Source organism: Lineus longissimus, chromosome 8 (assembly GCF_910592395.1).
Source record: "Lineus longissimus chromosome 8, tnLinLong1.2, whole genome shotgun sequence".
Taxonomy (NCBI): Eukaryota; Metazoa; Nemertea; class Pilidiophora; order Heteronemertea; family Lineidae; genus Lineus; species Lineus longissimus.
The window spans coordinates 17,448,772-17,464,595 of NC_088315.1; the positions used below are offsets into that span (position 1 = coordinate 17,448,772).

General features: G+C 43.5%; 1 protein-coding gene and 3 long non-coding RNA genes across 5 annotated transcripts in view; all 4 read left to right on the forward strand.

Moving 5' to 3' along the window:
- LOC135491993 (uncharacterized) overlaps nt 1-15,824 on the forward strand; it is a 147,896-nt gene that overhangs the window by 89,008 nt on the left and 43,064 nt on the right. The gene's annotated exons all lie outside the window — the stretch shown is intronic.
- Nucleotides 3,109-5,464, forward strand: LOC135491994 (uncharacterized). Its single transcript, XR_010448007.1, has 3 exons — nt 3,109-3,216; nt 4,758-4,823; nt 5,217-5,464. It is a non-coding gene; the product is annotated as an uncharacterized LOC135491994 (long non-coding RNA).
- Nucleotides 9,548-12,205, forward strand: LOC135492759 (uncharacterized). The gene is made up of 3 exons (XR_010448116.1): nt 9,548-9,693; nt 11,499-11,564; nt 11,958-12,205. It is a non-coding gene; the product is annotated as an uncharacterized LOC135492759 (long non-coding RNA).
- LOC135493058 (uncharacterized) lies at nt 13,612-14,325 on the forward strand. Its single transcript, XR_010448177.1, has 2 exons — nt 13,612-13,684; nt 14,078-14,325. It is a non-coding gene; the product is annotated as an uncharacterized LOC135493058 (long non-coding RNA).

The window sequence follows — 15,824 nt, forward strand, 5'->3', positions numbered from 1 at the left end:
ACGTATACTACATTGATGATCATTACGCAAACCCGTTGACATCATCTTGTAGCAGCCAGCTATTGTCAGAAATTGGTACCAAGTGCGAGTTTTACTTCGATAAGCTAAGTATTAATATATTTTTAATAAACCCATCACCTCGGTTCTAGAACACTTGGCTACAAAGTGACTGCATCATGATCGTTTTTAAGACAAAAGAGAACATTTCGGTGATACTTTCCATTGGGTCATTTGACAGTTTCAAATGCTGGCGCGGGTGGCAGTTAAATAAATTGCACAAAAAAGGATAAATTCAAAATGTGCCTGAATTATCACGCTTTTCCGATGTTGACCCCGTTTTGACCGGAGTTAGCTCTCCGTGCGTCGATCTTACCATTTGGAACGATGCACTAGTAGTGCGGTTAGCCATGGATATCCCCTGTAACGTCTTGGCGTACGCGTAGATATCGATTTTTCCGACGTCACGCTGATGGCGCTTGAGGCCCGCTACTGCGACGATAATGGAAATGAAGCTGCGTCGTAATAGCGGGGTGACGTTAACTCGGATCTCGGTGTGCACTCACGTGGCGGGCAAGGTCTTTCGTGCCAGGACTTGTGCGTTCTAAAATTAACGAATAACGCGTTTTTCTACTATCTAAGAGTTGCAACAAAATAGGAAAAGCATCAAACACGTTCAGAAAAATAGTTTACTGATGAACCAGAAGAAGAACAAACATACTGCAGTAAAAAGCCGACCATTCCTTTGAGTAAGTGAGTAAGTAAGAACAAAGTCGATGAGGGAACAACTGGAATAGCTGGTTGGAACGATAATGTCAAACAAAAAAGTGAACGAGCCTTATTTTGGCACAATTTGTGGCGAGATAATGGTAGACCAAGAAACGGCTGGGTAATTGCAGATATAAGAAGCACAACGAGGGCACGGTACCACCTAGCAGTAAAAAACGTTAAAAAGGATAGAAAAAGGACCTCGACCAACAAACTTGGTAAGGCTATGGGATGACACTGCTTTCTGGAAGGAAGTTAAACATCTCACCGGGAAGGCAACGGACCTCCCAAATACCATTGAAGGGAAAACTGGGGGTGAAGAAATAAGTGAACTACATGTATATGCAAATAAGTTTAATGCATTGTATAATCCCGTTTCATACTCTGAAAATTACATGGCAGAACAAAACGGTGACATTAATGAAGACATTATACACAAATGTAGATACGAGCGTTGTGGGCACGTGCTACAAATTAATCTTAGTGAGGTAAAAAAGGGTATCAAGTCCCTACGGAAGGATAAGCAGGACAGTATACCAAATCTCATGTCAAATCATTGCATTTATGCGGGTGACATGCTTTATAGTGTATTGTGACACTTTTGCTCAACGCAATGCTCAGGCACGGGTACTCCCCTCAAATTTTTCTCGGTCAAATGTTATTCCGATACCCAAAAACACAAGAAAATCACTAAACAGGTATGATAACTATCGATGTATTTCTCTAAGCAGTATTTGTGGCAAAATATTATTAGTCTATGTGATATTGCAGAAGTACAAAGAGGTCTTATCATCTGTTAATTATCAATTCGTATTCCAAAAAAGTGTGTCCACTTCAACCTGTTTTTATGTTGTTGAAGAGGTTATAAAATATTATGTAAATAATGATACTGTGTACGGTGTAGTGCTGGACGTAAGCAAAGCTTTTGATTGTCTTCAATATATCAAACTCTTCAGAATGTTATTGAAAAGGGGAATGTGTCCCCTCATAGCACGACTTCTTGCTTCGTTTTCTTCAACCCAAACGTCGGCTATTAAATGGAAAGACAGCGTATCGACTACTTTCAATGCGTCAAATGGAGTGAAACAGACGGGAGTACTCTGCCCGATCTTATTCACATGTCTACATAGGGGAACTTTTTGGTGACCGAAAAAATAGTGGGACAGGTTATCATATCGGAAGTGTATTCTTTGGGGCATTTGCATATGCCGATGATATTATTATACTAGCACCAAGCTTAACATCTCTAAAGCGTATGCCCGCAGTGGCAACTAAGTTCTCTATTGAACTCCATATATAACATATAATGACCTTTATGTTTCTTAGTCATCATCTAACATCCTGGCACCAGTGGTTTTCAATATACTCCGCCTCTCGATTTCAAACGAGGTAGGTGAGACTCTGGAGTATACGCTGGCGGTTTGTTCCGGAACTGTAGGGAACGGGAAGTGGAATACAACCTGAAAGTCAACATTGAAATGGCAATTCCGAGCCACAGGGGACAATTGCTTAGAGAGACAAAGCGACGTCATGTAAATAATTCTAAGTTCTGGTGTAGAAGTAGTAAATGTACCTCTGGGAAAATTCCCCAGCTCTATTGCAAAACTCGGCTGGTCCGGCAGGGCAGGGCAGGGCAGTGCGAGTGCGGGGAGTGTCTCGTTGAAGGTGACTTGGTCGGAAAAGCCAAGGCAGAATCTGCCTAAGAGCCACGAGTACGAAGCCCCGTACTCTGTCAAATCTCGTGAATCGATTGAGGAAAACCTCGGTCAGAGAGACCGCCGCGGCAGAATCGGCCTAAAAGCCGCGAGTACGGAGCCCCGTACTCTGTCTGTCGCAACTCGACAATCTTCATCGGCCGGGCAACCCGCCAGAGAATCAGGCGAGGTGGTGAGGCCGGTGCTCGCGCGAGACAGGTCGACGTCAAGAAGGAAACCCTCGGTGGGAAAAGCCGCGGCAGAATCTGGCTATGAGTGGAGAGTACGGCGCCCCCCCCCCCCCCCCCCTCTGTCGCGCACCATAAAACAGCACCGGCCGCCCAGCGCCTAGCAGCATGCTCAACTCGTCTCCGGAGTAATCAGGAGTAATCGATCGGCTGTTGACTTAAATTCCTGAAAGTGATGGATTAAATATTTGTAGCAAATAAAGAGATTAAGTGCAGCTGTCCTGTTTCACACCGGCATATCTGATAACTCATTCGCGTGATGAACTTCTTGATCGATGGCGGCAGACCCCTGTCAAAATAAAATAGAGCGAAAGTCGACGGATGACATGTGGCAGTTTACTAAGTTAACACCTTTTTGCGCAGACACCTTTTGCGCATCCGGAACAAACCTACCCTGATTGGGCTTCAAATACCAGACCCAGCCAGGCTTCCAATAATCTTGCATTGGACTCCAAGCAGAACGGACACATCATCACGAATCTTCCCTGCAAAGGCTCTCGATTTCTAAGGTTAGTGCTTTTCGCCCACATTTATCTTCGAAACTACCACGGCGGTTGTTCAGAAACAGAGTTGGTTTATTCGTGCGCGAAATCGTTCGTGCATAGGCCTAACCAGACGCGCTTGTCGCAGTCGTGTTGAAGGGATGACGGTGACACACAATTAAGCTGTTACTCTTTCTCTGAACAACTGCAAAAGTACATTTTAGAATGAGCGAAATCGTGTGCAAAAAAACATTGTCAAGTTTGAATCACCACCGCGTGACTACCATAGAGATAGGATCAAAGAGTCGGCACCATCGCGAGAGGTTGTGTACGAAGCTCTCCTCATTTTCATAGACAGAGGTCCCCATTTTTTGCATAAAGAGCCATTGGCATTATTCAGGGTACTTTTACCAAGCTGTCGGCAGCCCAATCACCTATCCTACAAAAGGAGTTTCCATGACCAAATTGCAAAAAATAGGAAATATTCAAAACCTGATTGAATTGTTATGTTATTCCGATGTTGACTCCGATTTGAACCGAATTAGTCATCCACGCGTCGCTCCTCCCATGTGGACCGATGCACTAGTGTGGCGCTGATTGGAGCCATTGATCTAGATCTAGATTTTTCCTTTTTGCTTTGCGAATTGGGGAGAGCCCAAAAACCTCGTCACTTGTTATTCTTTGAAAACGTAAAAATACACTGCGTACAATCGTCATCTTTTCCTAACGTGGCTTCGAACAAAACAAAAAAAATGGGAAAGAATAGGCATAATTTGCAAGGCATTAGCCCCCTAATCTCAACAAAGCAACACTTCCTTCACTGCCCTCAGCGACCCTTTTGGCGAGGTTTACTCAAAATGACGTCGCGGAACTCCCTCGGCTTCGGCGAGCGGAAAAGAAATTGGCGCGCAGGAATTCATTGACCCCTTTGTGGGCAAAGATTCAAGAAAATCGTGTTTTTCTTAGAAGCCTACATATAACAGTATAAACAGAATTTAAAAATCATCAAAAGCTTTTAGAAGTTAAATTTTCTAATGAAACAGGAAAAAAATATTGAAATAATTAAAGTTTTGAACGCACTCTGTGATACTCGGCGAGTGGGTAAACTTGGCTTATACTCAGGTTTGAGGAATTCTGGAGGTATTTGTCTTACCTTACACCGCGATGGTGACACTAACACATAGCGCTCAGACCAAGGCGTCGCACTGAACTTTAGGGAAAAATGACAAATCCGCTAGATTAGAAACAAGTATCAATTTCAAATATAAAACCCCTCTAGCTAAGCATTAAAAGTGATTTTAACTGCATTTTAAATGTTTCTATATTTTGAACCAACACAAGTGGTCGTAAGACAAGGCGCGATGTAAACTACGTTGAAAACGATGCTTCTTTGTCACAAAGGTGTTTCAGAATGTTACTTAGCGACTTGTTTTAACCGCGCTTGGCGATGCTTCAAAACGGTGAACTGCTAGACCGACTGGAGAATGTGCGGTGTCGGGAGTCGTAATGTGCTGTGGAGTTCCTGATACGTAACTTTGCTAATATGTCAATTTTTCTCTTCCTTTTAGGCGCAATGAAGTACATGTTGTTTACCGTTTGCATCCTCCTGGTGTTTGTTATGGCCAAGGAAGCAGGTAGGTTTTGTTTACTAGAGAGCAGCATTATTGACGTGGTGCTGGTGAAAGGTCAAGGTTTCGGCAGGACTGTCGAGAGGGATTATTGCTTGTGGAAACCCAAATAGCGTCGGAGGGAAGCGTGTGATCACGGTTGATCACGCTGCATAAACGGATATGATTCAGTCAATCAGACACGGTAGCAATCAGTATTATGAATGGAGCCACCTCAGTCATGCTATGCTTGTTAACACGTGGTCTCGGATTATCTCCAAGCCTCGCAATTGGTAACCGTTGCCTAGTGATTCACTGGCCCAGTTTACCAATCATGTATACGTATAGCGAAGTTTTTGGAACAGAGTAAATATATCTTCATCGTTCACTGGAGATTAAATTTCGAACTCTTCTTTTCAGATGCTTGCGGGAACTCCGGTGATCATTGTAACAACGACTGCTGTGGTGGTTTTACGTGTGACTGGGATCAAGGGCTCCCTACGGTCTATGGCATATGTGTCGCGGAGGCACCGAGGCCCTGTGAATCCTTTCCCGGCTGCCAATCGTAATGTTATTATCTCATCTTCGCCGCAGGATGTTACAAGGATCTTGATTGAATAATTAAGATGTAAAGTGTTCAAAATAAAAATTGCGATATCAACTTATAATGACCTTTAGTATGTTTCTTAGTCCTCATCTGACATCCTGGCACCAGTGGTTTTCAATATACTCCGCCTCTCGATTTCAAACGAGGTAGGTGAGACTCTGGAGTATACGCTGGCGGTTTGTTCCGGAACTGTAGGGAACGGGAAGTGGAATACAACCTGAAAGTCAACATTGAAATGGCAATTCCGAGCCACAGGGGACCATTGCTTACAGAGACAAAGCGACGTCATGTAAATAATTCTTAGTTCCGGTGTAGAAATAGTAAATGTACCTCTTGGAAAATTCCCCAGCTCTATTATTGTAGTCTGACGGATTATGGTACCAGTATTTGGTTATATATAGAGGCCATGGCTGTCAACAGCTCAGAAGGCGCATAATAATCATAAAGAATCTTTTGTTTTCCGGACATTATACATGTATGTATGTACATGTATTATGCAATTTTTGCCAACTGACGGATGTATTTCACTGGCGCCCTCTACAAAGAAACCATGCCATTATCTCCCACCAGCCCTCAAGCGAACTGGAATAGATCTTTGTAATAGGGGCGATTTTATCGTTCCGTCAAAATCCGTCATTTCGATGAGGCCTGTTTGACGCGAAATGTGCGAATACTGATCAGTCGGGGTGAATATGAATGTCGTCGACGCATATGAGTATAAGATATTTTTTGTTGTTAACGACCGGTAGGAGTAATTACGTATTAATTACTCTGAAAAATCAATATCATGTTGCTTGGCAGAATTATTGGAAGTGGTCAGTCTCCCTCGGATCTTATTTTCGGAATAAATAATAATCAAGTGGAACCTCACCTCCTAATGGAATTGAAGATTCCATACGGTCTCTTATTTTCTAATATGTAAAGTCAAGGACTTAGTGAGCCCCCCTTTAGGTCGGGGGAGCTCCCCCGAACCTCCCTACGAGCATATGTGCAAGCTCTAACAACTACATCTGTTACAATGGGGGGACACCCCCCAAACCCCCCTCCGTCGACATAGGTTTTTACCAGTGCGTTGGGGGGGAATTGTTTGTTGGATATACAATAATTATATAATAATAATAATATATGAGTTCTTATATAGCGCATTTCCAGGTTCCCTGCTCAATGCGCTTTTGGGACTACATTATTATCATCCCGGTCTCCACAGAAATCAATCTGGGGTTTCAATGAGCAGCTACTGAGCGCTCAATTGAACTCGACCAGTAATTACTCTCTTTATTTCACTTCATTTACATTATATACTCCCGCACACACGTGTATCTTAAGAGCCCCTCCTAAAGGGGGTCTTATGATAGTTACAACCGTAAAGCATCACTGCACCATAAGCTTGTTTGTCTCTTAGTAAAGGCCTCATAGGCCTACGATGGTCATGTTTTGTGCCGGTGTAGAAGTTTAAAATGTCCTAGGATAAAATGTCCGGGAACAAAGGATTCTATTATGCGCTGAGCTATTGACGGTCATTGCCTCTATAGAACCATATGCCATAATCTGTCAGAATACAACAGGCCCGGACACTTTTTCTAGGGGGGACACTTTTTACTTTTACACCGGGTTGGCCCTAGGGTTTTGGGTACAATGTATTTAACTGGTTTTTAAAAGATTGTATATTTGTATGTCCTGCTATGTATTGGTACTGTAATGTCCTCAGTTATGGGGTTTTTGAATAAATAAATAAAACAACAGTCTTGGCGACTACAAAGTTTTCTGCCTCTGCTCGTTAACGGAAATATAGCGTTAAATTTCAAAAGTCGTATCTTGGCAATTCTGTCTCGGCAACAGTTCTCCTATTGTCTTTGCAAAAACTCGCGAAAGACGGGACTGGAGAAGACCTTGCGGCGCTTGCTGATCTACCGTCGTTGTGCTTATGAGACTCACAGTCGGTACAGTTTTAAGTCGGCATGCTTGGGAGTGACGTCCGACAAGTCAAAATCATTCAATGGAAAGATTAGGGACAAGGAGGAAGTGTTTATTTTGTTGAGGGCTATCTATGATGAAAATTTACTGATCGTGCGGATACAGGGACTATTCAGGCGTTACATGTTCATACCCTTTTTACGGAAGATCCCGGGATAGAAATCACTTAAAGGAAACCTATCATGAAACGTTTATAAAAATGGGGAGTTTTGAACTGCCCGGTTAAAATCTAAGGCGGGAATAAGCTTCATTTGACAAATCTTAGCAGTTCCTTCAGGTAGTTGATTATGTGGGCTTGGCAACTGGGTAACATTGCATAACGTTGCATAACATTACAGCCTCCAGTCAATGACAAGGCACAAGGAAGGGGTTATCACCAATATAGTTATCTTTACTACGTTCAGCTAGTCTAAATAAAGATGTTGTGAGTAGTATAGTATGTTGTTTTCGAGCTCCAATGTGGTGGATCCGTGTGGTGGATCCATTATTTAGGCGGGAAATTCAAGATTCGTCTAAAAATAGATTCTAGGCGGGAAATTCCAAAAATAGTTCTCAAATGGATAAAAGTGGCCGCGTTTTTTTTGAAAATTCGAAAACCGCCAAGAGGCAAAAAGTTAATTTTCTCGACATTAACTTCACAATTTGCTTCATGCAGCAAAAGCATTCCGCGAAGATGACGTCACTGCAGCTGCTGCCCTCTATTTCCCCATCGCTGAATTACAGGCAATGTCGGACAAACATGCGGTTTCGTAATGGATTCAGGCTTTCTAACTAGGGCAGTCAGATTCAATATCTGGCACATGTCCGAGTGTTGGAAATACTACATAATTGTTCTGAATATTTCTCTCTCTGACTCTATGATATCATTCATGCTAAAAACAATGCAGGGTCAAAGATGATTGACTTTGAAAATGCGTAGAAATAAGTGTCGATGTCCGACTGTCACGTGACTAAAACGTCATCAATATCTTATGCAAATGACCTTGTGAGCTATAAATAGTAACTTCGCGGAATGCTATTATACAAGAAAGGTCATTGGGACGGCCTGTCTGTTATGCAATATTTGTTTAGAGCATGAGACCTATGGATGGCTATGATGACTAATGCCCTCATGTCTGTGGTAAAATGTGGTATTTAGATAATTGATGATAATTAGTGTAGTCTCCGCATACATTGTGCCCTTGCACTAACTGAAAACATGTAACCAAGTATTGGAAGCACCAGGATGAAGACATCTACCCAAAACTACTCTTTGATCTACCCAAGAGCGTCATTGAGTCGGCCAAGTTTGTACACAAGAACTACCAACCAGAAATGAACACCTGCATGGGGTAATAATTCTACCAGCAAATCTTCTACATAAAGCCCTTTGTAGTGCATCTATTTTCATCACATTCGCCATGGATGTCGATAAAAACAGACGTACTATTCACTTGTTGCGCCCGCCCAATTAAGTTGTCAACATTGCAAAACTCGGCTGGTCCTGCAGGGCAGGGCAGGGCAGTGCGAGTGCGGGGAGTGTCTCGTTGAAGGTGACTTGGTCGGAAAAGCCAAGGCAGAATCTGCCTAAGAGCCACGAGTACGAAGCCCCGTACTCTGTCAAATCTCGTGAATCGATTGAGGAAAACCTCGGTCAGAGAGACCGCCGCGGCAGAATCGGCCTAAAAGCCGCGAGTACGGAGCCCCGTACTCTGTCTGTCGCAACTCGACAATCTTCATCGGCCGGGCAACCCGCCAGAGAATCAGGCGAGGTGGTGAGGCCGGTGCTCGCGCGAGACAGGTCGACGTCAAGAAGGAAACCCTCGGTGGGAAAAGCCGCGGCAGAATCTGGCTATGAGTGGAGAGTACGGCGCCCCCCCCCCCCCCCCTCTGTCGCGCACCATAAAACAGCACCGGCCGCCCAGCGCCTAGCAGCATGCTCAACTCGTCTCCGGAGTAATCAGGAGTAATCAATCGGCTGTTGACTTAAATTCCTGAAAGTGATGGATTAAATATTTGTAGCAAATAAAGAGATTAAGTGCAGCTGTCCTGTTTCACACCGGCATATCTGATAACTCATTCGCGTGATGAACATCTTGATCGATGGCGGCAGACCCCTGTCAAAATAAAATAGAGCGAAAGTCGACGGATGACATGTGGCAGTTTACTAAGTTAACACCTTTTTGCGCAGACACCTTTTGCGCATCCGGAACAAACCTACCCTGATCGGGCTTCAAATACCAGACCCAGCCAGGCTTCCAACAATCTTGCATTGGACTCCAAGCAGAACGGACACATCATCACGAATCTTCCCTGCAAAGGCTGTCGATTTCTAAGGTTAGTGCTTTTCGCCCACATTTATCTTCGAAACTACCACGGCGGTTGTTCAGAAACAGAGTTGGTTTATTCGTGCGCGAAATCGTTCGTGCATAGGCCTAACCAGACGCGCTTGTCGCAGTCGTGTTGAAGGGATGACGGTGACACACAATTAAGCTGTTACTCTTTCTCTGAACAACTGCAAAAGTACATTTTAGAATGAGCGAAATCGTGTGCAAAAAAACATTGTCAAGTTTGAATCACCACCGCGTGACTACCATAGAGATAGGATCAAAGAGTCGGCACCATCGAGAGAGGTTGTGTACGAAGCTCTCCTCATTTTCATAGACAGAGGTCCCCATTTTTTGCATAAAGAGCCATTGGCATTATTCAGGGTACTTTTACCAAGCTGTCGGCAGCCCAATCACCTATCCTACAAAAGGAGTTTCCATGACCAAATTGCAAAAAATAGGAAATATTCAAAACCTGATTGAATTGTTATGTTATTCCGATGTTGACTCCGATTTGAACCGAATTAGTCATCCACGCGTCGCTCCTCCCATGTGGACCGATGCACTAGTGTGGCGCTGATTGGAGCCATTGATCTAGATCTAGATTTTTCCTTTTTGCTTTGCTAATTGGGGAGAGCCCAAAAACCTCGTCACTTGTTATTCTTTGAAAACGTAAAAATACACTGCGTACAATCGTCATCTTTTCCTAACGTGGCTTCGAACAAAACAAAAAAAATGGGAAAGAATAGGCATAATTTGCAAGGCATTAGCCCCCTAATCTCAACAAAGCAACACTTCCTTCACTGCCCTCAGCGACCCTTTTGGCGAGGTTTACTCAAAATGACGTCGCGGAACTCCCTCGGCTTCGGCGAGCGGAAAAGAAACTGGCGCGCAGGAATTCATTGACTCTTTTGTTGGCAAAGATTCAAGAAAATCGTGTTTTTCTTATAAGCCTACATATAACAGTAAAAACAGAATTTAAAAATCATCAAAAGCTTTTAGAAGTTAAATTTTCTAATGAAACAGGAAAAAAATATTGAAATAATTAAAGTTTTGAACGCACTCTGTGATACTCGGCGAGTGGGTAAACTTATACTTAGGCTTATACTCAGGTTTGAGGAATTCTGGAGGTATTTGTCTTACCTTACACCGCGATGGTGACACTAACACATAGCGCTCAGACCAAGGCGTCGCACTGAACTTTAGGGAAAAATGACAAATCCGCTAGATTAGAAACAAGTATCAATTTCAAATATAAAACCCCTCTAGCTAAGCATTAAAAGTGATTTTAACTGCATTTTAAATGTTTCTATATTTTGAACCAACACAAGTGGTCGTAAGACAAGGCGCGATGTAAACTACGTTGAAAACGATGCTTCTTTGTCACAAAGGTGTTTCAGAATGTTACTTAGCGAATTGTTTTAACCGCGCTTGGCGATGCTTCAAAACGGTGAACTGCTAGACCGACTGGAGAATGTGCGGTTGGCTCAATAAGAACAATGATCGTGCGCGTATTGGATTTTTGTATTCATATCAGGGATTGCAGACCTTTATTCTGATTTCTTCGCGCTCTGGAATCACCCGGTACAGTTTGCCTTTCCTCTCAGCGTATGATTCCTGGTCGGCTGTTATCTCCATTATTATAACCCTGGCAATCGGGTTACTATCTCGATCTCGATCCGATATGTGTCGATGGCACCACTGGACCAGTGATCAATCTCTGTTCGTCCCAGAGGCGCTGTCGGGAGTCGTAATGTGCTGTGGAGTTCCTGATACGTAACTTTGCTAATATGTCAATTTTTCTCTTCCTTTTAGGCGCAATGAAGTACATGTTGTTTACCGTTTGCATCCTCCTGGTGTTTGTTATGGCCAAGGAAGCAGGTAGGTTTTGTTTACTAGAGAGCAGCATTATTGACGTGGTGCTGGTGAAAGGTCAAGGTTTCGGCAGGACTGTCGAGAGGGATTATTGCTTGTGGAAACCCAAATAGCGTCGGAGGGAAGCGTGTGATCACGGTTGATCACGCTGCATAAACGGATATGATTCAGTCAATCAGACACGGTAGCAATCAGTATTATGAATGGAGCCACCTCAGTCATGCTATGCTTGTTAACACGTGGTCTCGGATTATCTCCAAGCCTCGCAATTGGTAACCGTTGCCTAGTGATTCACTGGCCCAGTTTACCAATCATGTATACGTATAGCGAAGTTTTTGGAACAGAGTAAATATATCTTCATCGTTCACTGGAGATTTAATTTCGAACTCTTCTTTTCAGATGCTTGCGGGAACTCCGGTGATCATTGTAACAACGACTGCTGTGGTGGTTTTACGTGTGACTGGGATCAAGGGCTCCCTACGGTCTATGGCATATGTGTCGCGGAGGCACCGAGGCCCTGTGAATCCTTTCCCGGCTGCCAATCGTAATGTTATTATCTCATCTTCGCCGCAGGATGTTACAAGGATCTTGATTGAATAATTAAGATGTAAAGTGTTCAAAATAAAAATTGCGATATCAACTTATAATGACCTTTAGTATGTTTGTTAGTCCTCATCTGACATCCTGGCACCAGTGGTTTTCAATATACTCCGCCTCTCGATTTCAAACGAGGTAGGTGAGACTCTGGAGTATACGCTGGCGGTTTGTTCCGGAACTGTAGGGAACGGGAAGTGGAATACAACCTGAAAGTCAACATTGAAATGGCAATTCCGAGCCACAGGGGACCATTGCTTACAGAGACAAAGCGACGTCATGTAAATAATTCTTAGTTCCGGTGTAGAAATAGTAAATGTACCTCTTGGAAAATTCCCCAGCTCTATTATTGTAGTCTGACGGATTATGGTACCAGTATTTGGTTATATATAGAGGCCATGGCTGTCAACAGCTCAGAAGGCGCATAATAATCATAAAGAATCTTTTGTTTTCCGGACATTATACATGTATGTATGTACATGTATTATGCAATTTTTGCCAACTGACGGATGTATTTCACTGGCGCCCTCTACAAAGAAACCATGCCATTATCTCCCACCAGCCCTCAAGCGAACTGGAATAGATCTTTGTAATAGGGGCGATTTTATCGTTCCGTCAAAATCCGTCATTTCGATGAGGCCTGTTTGACGCGAAATGTGCGAATACTGATCAGTCGGGGTGAATATGAATGTCGTCGACGCATATGAGTATAAGATATTTTTTGTTGTTAACGACCGGTAGGAGTAATTACGTATTAATTACTCTGAAAAATCAATATCATGTTGCTTGGCAGAATTATTGGAAGTGGTCAGTCTCCCTCGGATCTTATTTTCGGAATAAATAATAATCAAGTGGAACCTCACCTCCTAATGGAATTGAAGATTCCATACGGTCTCTTATTTTCTAATATGTAAAGTCAAGGACTTAGTGAGCCCCCCTTTAGGTCGGGGGAGCTCCCCCGAACCCCCCTACGAGCATATGTGCAAGCTCTAACAACTACATCTGTTACAATGGGGGGACACCCCCCAAACCCCCCTCCGTCGACATAGGTTTTTACCAGTGCGTTGGGGGGAAGCTCCCCCCAACCCCCCCCCCCCCCCCCCCCCCGGTGGACAGTCAACTAGCCCTTCTGTGTCATACTGCTGGAGGGGGGGGGGTGCGATGGGACCATCCATATAGTTCCTTCCGACACATTTTTGTTTTGGTAATGTAATACATTGTGATTGTCCTTATTCACGGGAATCGGGCGTTTCCAGTGATATACGACACTTAAATGGATTGTCCTCATGTATTCACTTTGGAAACGCATTTTAAAATAGATGTTACGTCCTGTTAATGGGGCACGTCATCATCGCGTACATTTGGGAAAAACTCCCTAACGAGACCGGAGCAGACAGCTGAAAGTAGTTTAATTATTGGCCGCTAGGGTGCAGAATGTGCGCCGCTCACCCGAATTTTCCTTTTAGGCGCAATGAAGTACATGTTGTTTACCGTTTGCATCCTCCTGGTGTTTGTTATGGCCAAGGAAGCAGGTAGGTTTTGTTTACTAGAGAGCAGCATTATTGACGTGGTGCTGGTGAAAGGTCAAGGTTTCGGCAGGACTGTCGAGAGGGATTATTGCTTGTCGAAACCCAAATAGCGTCGTAGGAAAGCGTGTGATCACGGTTGATCACGCTGCATAAACGGACATGATTCAGTCAATCAGACACGGTAGCAATCAGTATTATGAATGGAGCCACCTCAGTCATGCTATGCTTGTTAACACGTGGTCTCGGATTATCTCCAAGCCTCGCAATTGGTAACCGTTGCCTAGTGATTCACTGGCCCAGTTTACCAATCATGTATACGTATAGCGAAGTTTTTGGAACAGAGTAAATATATCTTCATCGTTCACTGGAGATTAAATTTCGAACTCTTCTTTTCAGATGCTTGCGGGAACTCCGGTGATCATTGTAACAACGACTGCTGTGGTGGTTTTACGTGTGACTGGGATCAAGGGCTCCCTACGGTCTATGGCATACGTGTCGCGGAGGCACCGAGGCCCTGTGGATCCTTTCCCGGCTGCCAATCGTAATGTTATTATCTCATCTTCGCCGCAGGATGTTACAAGGATCTTTATTGAATAATTAAGATGTAAAGTGTTCAAAATAAAAATTGCGATATCAACTTATAATGACCTTTAGTATGTTTCTTAGTCCTCATCTGACATCCTGGCACCAGTGGTTTTCAATATACTCTGCCTCTCGATTTCAAACGAGGTAGGTGAGACTCTGGAGTATACGCTGGCGGTTTGTTCCGGAACTGTAAGGAACGGGAAGTGGAATACAACCTAAACGTCAACATTGAAATGGCAATTCCTAGCCTCAGGGGACAATTGCTTACAGAGACAAAGCGACGTCATGTAAATAATTCTTAGTTCCGGTGTAGAAGTAGTAAATGTACCTCTGGGAAAATTCCCCAGCTCTATTATTGTAGTCTGACGGATTATCTTACAAGTATTTGGTTATAGAAAGAGGCCATGGCTGTCAACAGCTCAGAAGGCGCATAATGATCATAAAGAATCTTTTGTTTTCCTGACATTATACATGAATGTATGTATGTACGTACATGTATTATGCACTTTTTGCCAACTGACGGACGGACACTGGCGCACTCTACAAAGAAACCATGCCATTATCTCCCACCAGCCCTCAATCGAACTGGAATAAATCTTTGTAATAGGGGCGAGTTTATCATGTTCCATCATTTTCCGTTCGTTCCGTCACAATCCGTCCTTTCGATGAGGCCTGTTTGACGCGAAATGCGCGAATACTGATTAGTCGGGGTGAATATGAATGGCGTCGACGCATATGAGTATATCAAGATCCTTTTTGTTGTTAATGACCGGTCGGAGTAATTACGTCTTAATTACGCTGAAAAATCAATGTCATGTGAATATTCATGACCCCGGGTACATGTAAGGTTGAACAAACCTATCGGCCACAAGTTCACATTTGGATTGGTTAGATCACAGTCCACTGATTAAACTTAGGTACTGTTTTATAGTTTGATTTACTTTTGGCACATTGTCATTGCAATTGCCATTTGCCAGGTATACGCATTGAACTAACCCATGAAAAAGCACGAGGTCACATGACATATATATATTTATTTATTCCTCCTATGCAGAAGAAGATATACAAAATAGTATACAATAAATTTAACAGAGTGTATGAGGAGTGAGTGCATTATTTACAGGTAATTTGGTAATTAATTGAGTGAGCTGGTTAATACCAGCACTCCGCTGCAATTTGCAGCAATGACATGTTGTCTTCTAGGTCGCAGCCAGGTATTTGCTTACCTAGCAATGTCTCTGTTAGATCATTGTCATTCATGTTCCACAGTGCCGCGGACACCTCTACGGAGCATTCGTCTACGGCTCTTTCCCAGAATAGGTCTCGCTTTACCGCGAGACCCGAGCACTCGCAGAAGAGATGTCGTGGTGTGTCCGTGTATGCGCTTTTACAATGTGAGCAATATATAGGCTCTTGCAATATGACAAATGTGTTCAGCTTTGCAAGAAAAGCATATCTATGTTTACTCCTCGGGTCCTTTTGGGCGGACAGCCAGAGGAGGGACGGAAAGTCCAACGTTTTCTCAATGTTCAGAATTCTGGTTAGTTCGCAGTCCTTG